This window comes from Pongo abelii, chromosome 14 (assembly GCF_028885655.2).
Source record: "Pongo abelii isolate AG06213 chromosome 14, NHGRI_mPonAbe1-v2.0_pri, whole genome shotgun sequence".
In the NCBI taxonomy this organism is placed as follows: Eukaryota; Metazoa; Chordata; class Mammalia; order Primates; family Hominidae; genus Pongo; species Pongo abelii.
Genome location: NC_071999.2, coordinates 94,684,576 through 94,700,774, shown reverse-complemented (window position 1 = coordinate 94,700,774; position 16,199 = coordinate 94,684,576). Strand labels below are relative to the sequence as shown.

Below are 16,199 nucleotides of genomic sequence, written 5' to 3'. Positions count from 1 at the left end.
ATTTTTAGTCCATTGAAGGCGGTACATGTTTTTTTTAATAAGCCCTCAGGCTAATTTTTTAAATTTTCACTTTGTCTTTCACTAGTTTCTATATGATGGGCCTAACTACAGTTTTATTTGAATTTATCCTGGTTGGGGTCTTTATATCTTCTTCAATCCTTATCTTGAAGTCTTTAGTTAGTTTTGGAAAATTCTCAGTTCTTAACATTTCAACTATTTCTTCCATCTTACGATCTCTTTCCTATTTATATGGGTTTTGAGCTACACATATGTTAGAACTTGTATCACATCCTGTATTTTCTTATGCTTCCGTTACTTAAGAGAAGATTTAGTTCCTTCTGTCGAGCAGCTAGTAGATAACATGAATCCAATAAGAAATTGAGGTAATTCTTAGCTGGTCTTTTTTAGTTACCCTTTATTCCCACATTTTGCCTTTATGTGACCTATTGAAAGTAATGGACTCCAGCTTTTCTCTCAATCCAATGTCTGCCAAAAGTTTTCTCCAAACTCTCAGCTGCCATAATTTTGAGTATGCACATACCTCAAAAGTTGAAGGGCTCAAAGTCCTTGGATGTTTTGGCTTTTCTTCTCTCCTGATTTATGCCCTGTAATTTCCTGCTACCTTGATGACATCCCAAAACATCTGAATAGATTTTAAAAATCGTCCTGTTCATACTCTCTAGTGGAAGTGCTAGTCAAAATCAATTTAGTCACCATTACAGGAAGCACATTGTTGGCAAAAAAGTCAGCCCTTCCTATTTGCATGTTCTGCAGGTATAGATTCAACCAACTCCAGATCAAGAATATTGGGGAAAATATATATAAAACAACATAAGTTTTAAAAATACATTATAACAACTATTGACATAGCACTTACATTGTATTAAGTATTATATGTAATAGAGAGATGTTTTCAATGGGAAAATGTGCCTAGATTATTTGCAAATACTAACCATTTTATGTAAGGAACTTGATGGATTTTGGCATCCAAGCGGGGGGTGGGTTCTGAAACCAATTTTCTGTGACTACCAAGGGACTGAAACTGAAATGGGAGAGTTGCTTGATTCCCCTTGCAGGAGTTGGTGACAGGAGCGTGGCTCGCCAGTCTGGTTCCCATGCGGCTCAAACCCCTAGCAAGAGGAGGAACATGCAGAGGGGCAGGTGCAGAGGCCGGAACGAGCGCTGTGGGCTCCTGCCCCACCGTACTGTCTAGGGGTGGGTGTCTGCCACCCCAGTGTTACAAAGCTCTTTCAGCTTTGCTGTCTGCAGATGGCTTGAGTGTTAATCAGCTCAGTGGACCTTCTGCCTTTTCGCAAGGACAGAGAGCCAGTGTGACAGCTTTCTGTATTCGGTACTCTTGCTCAGCGTCCTGGAAACATCGGGTCACACATGGGCTTGAAGGATGAATAGGAGGTTTTACTGAGTGGCGGAAGTCTCTCGCAGCATGGATGGGGAGCCAGAAGCGGGGGATGAAGTGGGAAGGTGATCTACCCCTAGGGTCGGGCCACACCGCGGCCGGACTCCTCTCTAACCGCCTGGCGGAACTCCTGTCCGCGTTTAGATGTCCCTCCTCTTCTTTCTTTCTCTGCCGCATCGTTCTGCCGTACGTCTGCTGATCTGCGGGCTTGCTGGTGGGCTTCTGGAGCCTGGGATTCGCTGTTTATATTAGTGCAGGATAGCGGGCGTGGCGGGCCAAAAGGCAATTTTTTGGCTGTAAAAACGGGAATGCCTGTCCTCATTTAGGGCGGCGGGTCTTCAGGCTTGAGGCTTGAGCAGAACGTTGGTGGGGGTGGTTTCCTGGTAAACCACCCTCTTCTACCCTGTATTTCCCTGTCTCCTGTCGGTATCAGGACTACTACACAGTGTAACATTTAGAGAATGGGTTTGACAACGGGGAATCGTGAAATTGAGCCCTGGCTCTCTTATGTAGAAGCAGTTTTAGCCTTGTGTTTCAGAGAATAAGCATTGAAGCCAGAGTGCTTTGGGATTGAATAGAGAGTCCTGTAGATATTTGATGCTTCTTTTAAAATTTTTTATATTTATTTATTATTATTATTATTTTAATTTTTCTGTGACACAAAGTCTCGCTCTGTTTCCCAGGCTGGAGTGCAGTGGCACAGTCACGGCTCACTGCAGCCTCAACCTCCTGGGCTCAAGCAATCTTCCCGCTTCGGCCTCCCAAGTAGCTGGGACTACAGGTGTGTGCCACCACACCCAGCTAACTTTTATTTTTTGTAGAGAGGAGGTCTCTCTATGTTACCCAGTTTGGTCTTGAACTCCTGAGTTCAAGCAGTCCTCCCGCCTGAGCCTGGGCAACCTAAAGTACCTCCGCCTCATACCTTCCTCTGTAATAAGGGAATGCTGTTAACTTCTACCTCTTCTATTATTGTATGGATTGATACGTTTAAGCAATTATAACAACATCTGACATTAAATAAACAGTTGTTAAACATTAGGTTATTATTGCCCCGTGTACTCATTGGTAAAAAGGGGATAATAATGACTTGCTAGTAAGATTGCTTTAAGAAATGGAGGTTTTAAATTGGCTGCAGTATGAATCTGTAGTCCCAGCCACCAGGGAGGATGAGGCAGGAGGATCTCTTGAGCCTAAGAATTTTAGTCCAGACTAGGCAACATAGTAAGAACCCATCTCAAAAAAAAGTAGAAGCTTTAATATAAAAAAAAATCTTTTTTTTTCTGAAGCTTGGTAAACAGTATATACTATTATAAAATATAGAGCATATAATAAATGAATGAGGTCAGAAATTGTTTTCCCTTTCATAGTATCCCTGAACTCCTTTATGTTTCAGTAGATTACACTGTCAAATTGATAGTTAAAGAAGGGCTGATTGATGCTCTGATCCTTGTTTTTAAGATGATTACTTGTCATTAAAATCAAATTAGAAATGATAAGAAATTGAATAGTCTCTCATTGGAAAGCACTTTTTCATAACTGCATGATCGATCATGCACAAGCTAAAGAAAAATTGTATTTACTTTTCAAGTCAAAGGTCAGAGATCTGTAGGCAGTTATATTTTTAAAGAAAGTAATTTTAAAAATGTTATACATTGATAAATTTATTATTGTATTAATAGTTGTAAATGTTTTTGTAAGTAAAAAGTAGTAAAGTTTCTCATAATAACGATTAGAGATACTATGATATAAAAATTAGATTATGCATACTTTTGTCTAGCCTCATAATTACTATAACTATAGAATACTAAATTATGATTCAGTGTTACCATGAAAAATGATCTTTACTTGACACTATGTTTTGCAAGAATTTTATTAGTCTTTGAAGAAGCTCATCAAATGTGCAATTACCCTCTGAGAGGATAATAGATTTTGGATGGGAAAACAACAACAACAACAACAACAACAAAATGTGTGTAACGATATAACTGTAACTTCTGCATTTAAGTTCAGAGAAAAAAACAGTAGTTTATATATATTGTCCAATAATTAAAAATGCAAAACATAAACCAGAACAATTGAATTCAGGATGTTAAACCAGAAATTAGAAGACAAGTATTAGAAAACTGTATATAGATCTTATAATCCTAAATTTATTTGATCTTAAATGTAACCTAAAAATAGAAGGCACACAATAGGTTAACAAATTATAATTTATTGTAAAATTTCAGAAATATAAAAAGGAAGAGAGCAGTATAACAACCACCATATGCCATTACTTAGGTTAAGTAAGTTACAAATATATGGATTAAGTATCCTCATGTGCACCTAAACAAGCTCGTTCCCCACTCAAACACCTACCTTCACGAGAGCTAGCCAATCTCCTAAATTTGGTATTTTTCATTTACATGCATGTCTTTAAACATTTACTTCACATGATTACATACTTAAATACTACATAGTATTTTTGCATGTAACTTTAATAATGTATTTTAAATTTAATTTATATTTTACTTTCTGGGAAATAATGGTTTTTTACATTATACAACTAACTTATTTCAGTCAATAACCATATGCCTTATCCATGTTGATACATGTAGTTCGAGGTAGTTTACTTTCACTGCTATGTATTTCATTTTATAGATGTGCCATAATTAATGATTTATTTGCTTGTTGATAGTATTTGCTTCCAATATTTTGCTTCCCAAACAGTAGACACCAGCCATGTGTAGTACTGGGTACTTAAACTGTAACTCCTGTGGCTGAAGCTCTGAATATTTGCCTTTATTTAATTTTAATAAATATAAGTATAAATTGTAATAGTCACACATGGCTAGTCACTATGACGTAGTACTAAGTACTATACTACAAAGGTACTGTACTACTAGAAGTGGTATCACTGGAATAGATGTCTTTGTCACTTAGGCTGCTAAACAAATCACCATAGGTGGAGATTTAACATCAATTCATTTTTCACAGTTCTGGGGGCTGAAAATCAGAGATCATGATACCAGCATATTGGGTTCCGGTGAGAGCCCTCTTCAGGGTTGCAGACTGCTATCTTTTTGTATTCTCATGTGGTAAAAGGAGAGTGAACCAGCTCTACAGTTTCTTCTTGTAAGGGCACTAATCCTATTCATGAGGGCTTAACCCTCATGATCTCATTTTCGCACAAAGACTGCACCTCTAAATACTATTTTACTGGGGATTAGGGATTCATCATATGGATTTGGAGGGGACACAATCATTCAGTCCATGACAATAGGTATATTTATCTTCAACTTTACTATTTTAAATTGCTTGAAAAGTGTTCAATTTAAATTTTCTCCAGCACATATAAGAATACCTGTTTTATTTTCATATCTTCGCCAACTCTTGGTACTATCAGTCAAAATGATGAGTTCAAAATTGTTTACCTTTTAAAATAAATTTTTTTGAGGAGATGTAGCTTCTTTCTACCAATAAAGCTAAGTATTATTTCTTATGATTATTAGCTATTTGATTTTCTTTCCTATACATTTTCCATTTATATTATTTGCTAATTTTCTTCTTATTTTTTTCTTACTGACTTATGAGAGTTTTAAAATACATTATTAAAATTAATCTCTCTTTAGTCATATTTCAAAGCATGTCTTCACTTTTCTGGCCCGTCATTTTACTATTTAATTGTATATTTAGGCCGAGAAGACTACAAATAAGTCATGTAGTTGAATTAATCAAAATTTCATAAGGTTTTGCTTTTAGGGTCTTTTTTAAGAAATAGTTTTCTAATTCAAGGTCTTCAAAATCTATTCTCCTATATTTTCTTCTAAAATAATTATGTATTATATTTTTCATTTCGTGATTTAATTCAGTTGGAATTGACTTATGCCTACATTATGAAAGATAAATCTAATTTTATTTCAATTTATATAGAAAACATTTGTTTCAACATCTTTTAATTGAAATTCTACTGTGTTCCCACTGATTTTGCAAAACCATCTTTCTCATATATCAAATTTTCAGATATTCATTGATTTGCCTCTCATGTTCAGGTCTATTTTTCTCTTCGCGCACAAATATTGGATGGTATTACTTGTTCTACTTTTGCAATTATTGATAAAAGGCAAAAAAAAAATAGTGCCCTCCATCTTTTCCTTTTTAAAAAATTGTTTTGGCAAATAGGGTAGGACAATCTTAAGATTTATTTAAAACCGTTTTGTGTATTCCCTTACCTGTGGTGTGCTCTTGGTTCCAAGCATCTTAATGTTACTGGAACTCAAGTTTGTCTATTTTACTGGGAAAACAGCAGCAGCCCCTAAACAATGACTGTGGAAGTGTAGATATGTGAAAGACCAGAGTCACTGTCTTGAAAGGAAACAATTGTGAGCAGTTAGTTTACTCCAGAGCTTTCCTATGAAACCAAACTGGATCTATTCGTTATGGTGCTTTATCTGAAATCACAGCCTTGCTAAGTTCCCTTTTGTCCTTGCCACGTTCCTCTCACCTTGGTAGGGAGTTTCTCCTTGTCACGTTTTTTTTTAAACACTAACACAGGAATCCTTATTTTTCAGGCTGCTTCTGAAGAACTGGATTAAAACAGCAGCTGCAAACCCTTTGTTCTTTAATATATCTACATTCTGCCTGTTAATTTCTCACTCACATGCAAATATGAACAACACACACACTACTAGTGCACACACACATAGAGATAAATTATTTGGGATTTCTGATGAAAAAAACACTGAATTTATCAAATAATTAATCATATTGCTTCTTTTTCTCCAGGAACCTATATCTCCACTTTTACTCAGTTCCATTTTAATCATTCAATTAAAAATACCTTTTTATAATAAAAGTCATGCATGTTTTATTAGATTTATTTGTAGGTGCCTTGGATTTTTGTTGCAATTACTGGTGGCATTTTGTTACTAATTTAAAAGAATGAAATTTTCACTAATCTAATATTTACTATCATTGCTGAACTCTCTTACTTGATAGCTTTCTTTAGATTCTCTTTGTATTTCTAAGTAAATTAACATACAATTTGAGAATGATAGTTCATTTTCTCTTAAATTATTGTATTCCTGTAACTTTTCTTACAGTGATAAGATATTAATGAAATTATTGAATAGATTTTGTGATACAAGGTTGACCATTGTTTACAAGTTTGTGATTTTTAAAAATTTGCTATTTATGTTAATCTTTTGTTAAATGTGATTTGTAATTTAACTTGTATGTGGTGATTTTGCTTTACAGAAAGTCTAATTTTAAATTTATTAGCATTCATTTCTGCCATATATGTTCCATCTGTTTAAGAAATCCTCCCATATGCTGATGTAATAAGCATAGTTTCTATATTTTCCTAATATGTTAAAGTTCTACTAAGTGAAGTATTAAGAAAACATAATTATTACACTTGTAAAAATCTATTTTTAATTTTGTTTTATATAATGCAATTTATAATAGGTGAAAATAATTTTGAATCTTTGTATATTCCTGATAGATTAAAGACATAGTTTCATGTTACACGCTCTTTATTCGTAATATTAATTTGTAGTCTAATTTAATTTTTTTAAGTCACATTCATGTGACTATGTAGGTTTCCTTTGTTTCATATTTGCATGAAATTTATTTTGTAATTTGATCTTATGTAAATAACTTACAGTCATTTAAAAATATTTAGTCTTGCAAGTTTAGTCTTTGTATTGGTTTGTTTTCACACTAGTATAAAGAAATACCACCCAAGACTGGGTAATTTACAAAGAAAAGAAGTCTAGTTGACTCACTGTTCCATATGGCTGGGGAGACCTCAAGAAACTTACAATAACGGTGGAAGGGGAAGCAGGCATGTCTTACATGGCAGCAGGTGAGAGAGACAGAGAGAGAGACAGAAAAAGAGAAAGAAAGGGAAAGAGAAGAGCTCCTTATAAAACCGTCAGATCTTATGAGAACTCACTATCACAAAAACAGCATGGGGAAACCACCCCCATGATCCAATCACCTCCCACCAGTGCTCTCCCTCAATATGTAGGGATTATGGGGATTACAAATTGAGATTAGAGTTGGGTGGGGACACAGAGTCAAACCGTATCAGTCTTTTACCTGTAGAGCCTTTTACAACTAGATTATTAAAATATTATCCTAATAATATAATTGAAAGCATTTTTTAGTTTATTATGTACCCTCAATTTATTTGATCTTTTTCTATGAATTTTCCTCTCAATGTCTTTTGTGCCAGTTAATTTTTAAACTTACTTTTTTGCATTACAGTTTTAGAAGTTATACATTCAAATTTTATTTTATTTATTGCCCTTCAAAGCTATACTTATTTAAAAGAATAAAAATTATTTATCTTTACACTGCTTATAGATATTTCAGAGATTTTTGGAGTCATCAACTTCAGTTTCACATTTGAATTTTAAATGTAATTGATATCCAATGGTTTATTTACACCATTTCCTACTAAATTAATCTTCCTAATATTATTGTTTGCATAGTTGATGAATATTTACATTTTCCACACTTATTCCTGTACTTCTCATGGTCTTTCACATCTTAGATTTTAAGTTTAGGCTTAATTTCCTTATTTTAAGATATGTTATTTAAAAGAATTTTGGATTTGAATGTTTTTCCTAGTTTGTCATTTCAGTAAAGTTGAAACTCTCTAAAAGCCTTGGATTTAAAAGGCATCCCAGGTTGCACTTTCCAGGTAATGTGGCCACAGAGTCTTTTTTTCTATTCCTGTTTTAACTATTTACTAAAGCCTATCTGTTTTATAGATAAGAAAAGTGTTATCTTTATTTAAAAGATAAGAAAACAACATATCCTTCCCTCCTTTTTTCTTCCTTCCTTCCTTCCTTCCCTCTCTCCCTCCCTCCCTCCTTCCTGCCTGCCTGCTTGCCTGCCTGCCTTCCTTCCCTCTTTCCTTCCTTCCTTCCTTCCTTCCCTCTTTCCTTCCTTCCTTCCTTCCCTCTTTCCTTCCTTCCTTCCTTCCTTCCTTCCCTCTTTCCTTCCTTCCTTCCCTCTTTCCTTCCTTCCTTCCTTCCTTCCCTCTTTCCTTCCTTCCTTCCTTCCTGTCTCTATTTCTCTCTCTCTCTCAATACTGAGTGTGTCTTACTTTCTTCTGAGTGTTTTAAGAGAATTTTTGAAAATATATTTTATCAATATTTGGAGGGTTTTTTGGTCAGGGTTTTCAGGATATTTAGTTCATCATCTTATTAGAAACAATAAGTTTTGCCTAACCTATTAGGATTATGTACTTCACATATCTCTGATTATTCATATGTAAATAAATACCTATTCAATTTCATAATCTGAATGAAAGGTGAATGGTAGTGTTGATTTTTTCTTAATGTTTAAGGTATTCCAACCATGAATTCTTTTTGTCACCTTCCTGATCATTTAGCTTCAACATATTTGTGTTCTTTGCATTTGTCATAAAATGGAATATTCTTCCTATAAATCTACATTGTTTGCATTTAGAGTATTTGTATTTAGACGGCATTACTGAAAGCCCCAAATCAGAGTTATAGCAAGTGCAATGCCAGTCAAATGGCTGAGGCTAATTGTTGATAATAACAATATTTCTTCCTATTGCATTTCTTTTAAAGACTGCATTTATTACTGGACATCAAGATAAAACTGACAAATATAATAAAGGGCTAATAAAAGAGATGTACTGAGGATGCTATTCTGTATCTCTCTCTGTACACATAATTCAATTCTAAAAATTGAATTGAAGTCTTCCCCTAGCTTTTTCTGAAGCAGAAAACCATACATAAACCCTGATAATGTCCTTAAATTATAACATATTTTATAGTAGTTTGAAGGTAAACTAGCACTTTTACTTCAATGATTTCATGTGATTTGATTCTGATTATCTTTGTAATGTAGACAAATGGAGGCATTCTTGTTATTGGTATGATTGAGAGACCTGAACTTCAGAAACGAAGTTCAAATCCTCAGAGATTCTTACTTCTGTAAGTACAATAAGGGAAGAGATTTTGGGGTCTGTTTGCTGCATATTACAAAACAGCAAATTATTCAAGTCTACTGTGTTTTAGGCACATTCTGTAGGAGTCTAATAAGGAGATCTCAATAGAGTGATTCTAAGAAGTAGAATGCATATTCTTTTAGCATAACTGGGCAACTAATCAATAAAGTAAATGTACTATTATATGATCAATTTGAATTTAGTAAGCAAATTCAGGATGAGAAATCATGTTGAAAGCCGTAATACTTTCTGTATGATCAGAGTTAAATGTACCAACTAACAAAACTGAATTTTAAAAATACTTTTGCTTTTATTATGCATTTGAATAAACACTTTCCACTGAAAGTATCAATGTGGCTATTTTATATATAAAGAGTAACACTATCATTTTTTAAAAAACTTTCCTCCATTCTTGATTTCTTGTCATTTTTTAATTTTTAAAAAATCAAACCACATGGCAACAGCAAATAAAAGGACTAAAAATGAAATATAGTAACACCCTAATGGCAGTATCAAATTTTGTGAAAAATTTCAGATACTTGAGAAAATGACAAAGGTATGTGTGAAATCTTGTTTTTTTTATCTGAAGAAATAGTAAAATAAAATATTAACAAAGAGAAGAAAAGAACCAGTGAAAATGTAGAGTTAAAAAAAAGAACAGGGTCAGGTGCAGTGGCTCCTGACTGTAATCCCACCACTTTGGAAGGCCAAGGTGGGAAGATGGCTTGAGTCCAGGAGTTTGAGAGCAGCCTGGGCACCAGAGTGAGACCTTGCCTCCACACACACACACAACTTAAAAATTAGTCAGGAGTAGTGGCATACACCTGTAGTCCAAATAATTCAGGAGGCTGAGGTGGGAGGATCGCTTGAGCCTGGGAGGCAGAGGTTGCAGTGAGCCATGTTCATGCTGCTGAACTCCAGTCTGGGTGACAGAGTGAGACCCTATCTCAAAACAAAAAACAAAAACAAAAAAGGAAAAGATTCTTTTTTTGAGGATGTGAAATATACCACCAGGTCTTACATTTTAAAACAAGTAGTACCAAAAAATTATAGTTTCCTAGCCTTTCCCTTATTTACAAATATATTCCCATTTTGCCCTCAGTAAATTATGTTTTCCATCATTGAAGCCATGTTCTATTGAGAGGACCTAAATAGGTATGTTAATAAGGTGAACACACTGACATCATAGTCCTTATTTTCACACATCATTAAACACTAAGCCATACGTTATCATTATTTTTAAATGTGTATTAAATATCTGAATCTCAAATTATAAATCAACAATGTATAAAACAGCATAAATACTTTATCTTTCTTTCAATGCTTGATATTACACAATGAAAAATCCTGAAAATAGACTATAATAATTTTCTCTTTGTTGACATGCAAACATAAATAAACTGTATGCCAATTTAGTAAAATCCATGTGAAATTTTATGTAGTATTAATTATAAAAACATATGTATGTGTGTGAAGTATGTATGTGTATGGCACATAAATGGAAAATATGTCAAATTAGTATTAGTTAGATTTCACTTTTTATATTTGTAAAAGTAAAAAATTTTAGTGGGTATGTAAAACCCATAGGCTGTAAGTGGAAATGCAGATATCTGCTATGTGAGCCAGTCATTCCACTGGAACATAATTACCCAAGAGAAATGAATATACATACAAAGATTTTACATGAATATTCATGACAGTGTTATATATTATAGTCCTATACTAGAAATTACCCAAATGGCTGTCAATAAGTGAATAAATAAGCTAAGCATACTAAATCCGTATGACAGAATACTACTTACCAATAAAAGTGAATAAACCATGGATATATGCAACAACAGGATAAATTTCAAAATAATTATGCCTAGTGAAAGAAGCAGAGAAAAAAAGAGCAGGTACTATATGTTTCAAAATATCTCAAACTCTGGAAATGTCAATCTAATCTCTAATGACAGAAAGCAGATCAGTTGTTACTGGTACTAGAGTAGAAGAAAGGGAGTAAGACAGAGATGGACGTGAGAAAGAAATTCCAAAGAACCATGGGATAGCTGTTGGGAAGCTTGGATATATTCATTATTTTGATCCTAGTGATGGTTTCAGTATGCATACTTATGCAAAAATTTACCAAAGTGTATACTTTATGTATATGCAGTTTACTATGTCAATAACCCTTTAATAAAGATAGTATTTAAAAATATATGTAGAACAAAGCCAAAATGTCACAGACTCCATCCACTTCTCAGCTTCTCAGATGGGATTCAAGAGAGCTTATTCAAGAAAGACAACACCTTTATTTAACTGATGTGTAGTCTCCTAACAGTGTAGCCTCCTAACAGATGTTTGTGGAAATCTCTTTGAGCCATCTCATAGGAGCTCAAAGAGCAAATCTGATCAGCTACCCACACAGGCTTCTGCTGTTTGTCTTGAGCATTTTTATTCTATTCCATGAGGACAGCTGCCCTAGTGGGTACTATGCTGCTTTTGCATGGTAGTGCCCTTCCTGTTACTAGAACTTCCTTCCCCTGGTGACATCTATCACAGATGGGCTGTCTCAGGCAGGATGGGGCTACAGGATGGAGAAATCACTTCAGCTATTTTAAGCAGAAAGAAATTTACTACTGGAAGATTAGATTGTAACAATTTATTGGAAGGGCTAAAGAAGTAGATTCCAGACTAAATCTCCAAGAAATTAACCTTCAGGGGAAGTTCCTGACCAGGAAGTTGGAATCAGGAGGCTATCACTGGGACTCCTGACATCAATTTCATATTGTCGTTAAGTATGACCAAGTATGATCTGGGGATCAGGAAGACACTGCCTCTGTAACCCGAAATGACTCTCAGCATTGTCAAAGCCAGTGATTGTGGACTGGGAAGCTTCTGCAAATTCCCCAATAACTTTATTCCTGCAAATGAGCGGGAAAAATATGAAAGTGTAGCAAGATTGGCTCTGTCTCATCAACTTTATTCCTGCAAATGAGCGGGAAAAATATGAAAGTGTAGCAAGATTGGCTCTGTCTCATCTTTTGCCTTTCAGATCTGATTGGGGTATTTTTATTTGGTGGAACCTGATTCACCTTCAAATCTCTTGATATTTTCCAAAGTCTAGAAGTGTAGACATATATATATATATATATATATATAAGACAAATCTTAATGACAAACCTCATGCTGTGCTCTGAATTTTCCCTCTAACAATGCAGGCTTTGTCAGTAAGTCGCGTTTGTCTCCCTAGCACTCAGCTATTCTAGGGTGAATTCTCATGTTCCATAGAAGTTGACTTGAAAGAGTTTGGCAGATCATGTTTCCTAAAATGGCACAACAATAACTCCCATTCCACATGCCCTATTGCAATGTGACCTTGACATTTCCCAATTAAGAGATGAAGTCTATTTCATCTCTTTTTGAAAATGTGCTGTCCCTGTGATTATTATGACCCATAGAACTCAAAGGAAATGGCATTCTGGGACTTCTAAAACCAAGCATTAAGGAAACTTAATAGTGTCCATCTTTGTGTTCTAGGGTAATCATGGCAGCACAACCATCATGCTGTGAGAAAACCAAAGGTAGTCACATGGAGAGGTCATGCAGAGAGAGAGAGAAAAAAAAAAGAGAGAGAGAGAGACAGAGAGAGAGAGAGAGAGGATGCCCAACCAGTTCTGAGCTATTCTAGTCATTTCAACTGAGGCAGAGACATATGAATAAAGAAGCCACCTTAAAAACTCTAGCACAAGTGTCAGTCCATACAGAACACAGGGAAGCCATTCCTAATGAGCACCACCACAATTTCAGAAATAGGATCAAATAAATGATTGTTGTTTTAAGCACCTTTAATTTTTAGTACAATTTTTAGTATAATAAAATGTACGTGAGGACTAAGCTCTGATTTTTTATCTTGCACAAATTCCTACTGAAGGGGTCTAGGGAGTCATGCCCTACAAACCATAAGTTCTCATCACATGGGTTTTATTTGACCATATATATCATGACTTACTTTTCCATCTGACTCTGCATAACATTACAAGACAAGGAAAAAATATTTAACCCCAAAATATATTCCCTTGTCATACCTTGAAATTGCCTTGCAAAGTCTCTTATGGGAAAAATCCACATCCTATAGAGAAGCCACTTTCCCCTTTGTTTTCCTTCCTTTCTTTCCAGATCCAGGAGATAATCAACTAAGAGTCAGGCACCCTTTCAGGTCTGATGATAAACATTTTACAACCTGCTCTCTCTCTGAAGTCTGCTATCTGAGAGATTCCTCTGCACAGTAAAACTTGGTCTCCACAATCCTTTATCTTAATCTGAGCATTCCTTTCCATTGATCCCAGGTCTTCAGATAAACTCAAGCAACTATCAAACAGAAAATGTTTAAATTTACCAACAACCTGGAAGCCCCCACTTTGAGTTGTCCCGCCTTTCTGAACCAAACCAATGTATTTCTTAAATGTATTTGATTGATGTCTCATGCCGCCTATAAAACCAAGCTGTACCCCGACCACCTTAGGCACATGTTCTCAGGACCCCCTGAGGGCTGTGTCATGGGCCATGGTCACTCATATTTGGCTCGGAATGAATCTCTTATAATATTTTACAGAGTTTGACTCTTTACATCCACATTTGATAATATTTTTAAAATAGTGAGTACATTTTTAGGTATTTTATAAGGTTAGATTAAAATATATTCCATAAGCATTCTATTATGAATTAAAGCATTCCAAACTTTTTTCTTAATGTGCCAACCTATTATTGGAACTAATATTTCTTATCTGAACTATTGATTCTTACAAATTCTTGACTTTATAAATTCAGTATCAAATTATATAATTAGGAGTAAAAGTTTGTTTGCAACTTCTACTACTACCACTACATACAGTTAAGAAAATAGATTATGTTTTCCCTCAGCTGTATTTTAAGATGGATAAAATTTGCAGTTGATAAGTAGTGTTGACTCCAGTTGCCTAAATTAAAAGAAGAGCTTTAAAAGCTTGATCAATACTAGCTTTCCTTCACCTAGCAGTCCTGAGCAAATGGAAAGTTATGGCCACATGCTTAAAATACAGTTTATGTCAGTGAAGATTCACTTAGTTCTTTGGAAGTCTAATACATTCTAGGAACAACTTTTTTTAAAGTTAGAAATTCTGTGCATATTTAAATATATTAAATTCAATAGAGTAAAACGAATCAATTTTAAATAAATTTAACTGCAGTCCTTTACTAGTAAGAGGTCTATTGAGTCAAAGATGACTGGATCAGTGTAATGGCTTTGGTTCTCTTGAGGGTAATGCAAAAGCTTGAGCTTTCTCTTTTCTTAGGATCATTTACTAAGAAAGCCTGCTTAAGCACAACCTGACTTGTGTTGGCAGCGAATTTCTGAATCCTGACACAACAGGAATGAGTATCCTTTTTTAAATCTTCTTTCTTCTGGCATGTCTGAAAAATCCAGCATTAGCCTGAGGAATAAAGTCACCAAACATTACTGTATCCCCAACAGAAAGAAGCTGTTCTGGGAGAAGTCTGTACCATTTAATTGGGGCAAATTTGACAAGACTCACTTCCTCTTGTCACAGGCTAATACTCTCACCATGTTCTGAGTGTTCTTTGAAAAACATATTAGTGCTCCAGGCCACTCCCTTCCCCTCCCTGTAGATAAGGCTGACTAGTTTGGAAGTTATCTTTGAAGGACTGAGCTGACAGCTTCAGATAAAAGTGTTTCTAATTTATAGGGCTGAACTGGGAGGGGATGGGCTGACTGTGAGGCCAGAAAAAAGAAGCAAAGGTTGATGGAAATTAGTCAGAAGTTCTGCAGAGGAATTCTCCATTACGCCTTTCTTATCTGGTTTATTAAAAGTTTGTCTAACTCTAGCTAGCAGAATCTAAGAGAAATATGTTGTTAATATAGCATTTAGAAAGCAACAATAATGAATACATGTGAAAAAGACCCTGTAGATCACAAATTCTGGGAAAATCGAAAACAGCTGATGATTGCTGGGACAACTATTGTCTTCCCAGTATCGCTAATTTTGCTGCAATGCAGTTAGGCAAATGCTCTGTCTCCTTAATTCTGAAACAGCTCTCAGTTTAAGAGACACTTCATCATGGCTTTACAGGGGATTTAGGAAATCTAGAATTTGATCTAAAAAGCTTAATAAGCATTTTTCATCTTATTTAAGTTCTGCAGTTTTAAAAGGCATGTTATTAGGATGCATCCTAGTCCGACTGTGAGAGATATTTTAAGGTTTTGGATCTTCCATTTAATTGAGCTTAAAACCCATTTCTTTCAGTGGAGAACATCAGCTGAGTCACTACACTTGCTCGACTTTCTTCTTCAGCATGTTTCTACCTCTCTTCCTAGCCAGTGAAGACTGTGCTTCACTCCATGGATTTTAATTAATTTTTCATGATGTACGCTTATTGATTTTTACAATAGAGTCTATGTTTACTATATATGAGTAAAATTTAACACTACTTAAGATATTGTGTGCATTATTTAAACCATTTGTACTAATTTTTAATTCAACACAGAATTCGTATGGGATAGAGTTATGTATGCACAAGCATAATACTAGCAACAAATTAATGATAATAATAAATGTTTAGAAAGATCTAAAATTCCTGGATAAAGTATAAAACATAGACTAGCTCTTTATATTTAAAATAAGCAATACACTCCATAGTTCCATGTGACCTACATATTACTGAATAAATAAGTTTCATTTAATTAGACCTGTATGTTTACATTGAATGTAAAATATTATTTTTAAGTAGGATATATTAAACTTGCTACTTCTACAATTAAAAATGGAAACTACT

The 16,199-nt window shown here is 34.7% G+C and overlaps 1 long non-coding RNA gene across 1 annotated transcript; it reads left to right on the top strand.

Annotated features, from left to right (window-relative positions):
• Positions 1–7,144: 7,144 nt before the first annotated feature.
• On the top strand, positions 7,145–15,853 carry LOC134759860 (uncharacterized). Its single transcript, XR_010136709.1, has 3 exons — positions 7,145–8,105; positions 9,290–9,375; positions 15,671–15,853. It is a non-coding gene; the product is annotated as an uncharacterized LOC134759860 (long non-coding RNA).
• Positions 15,854–16,199: the final 346 nt, after the last annotated feature.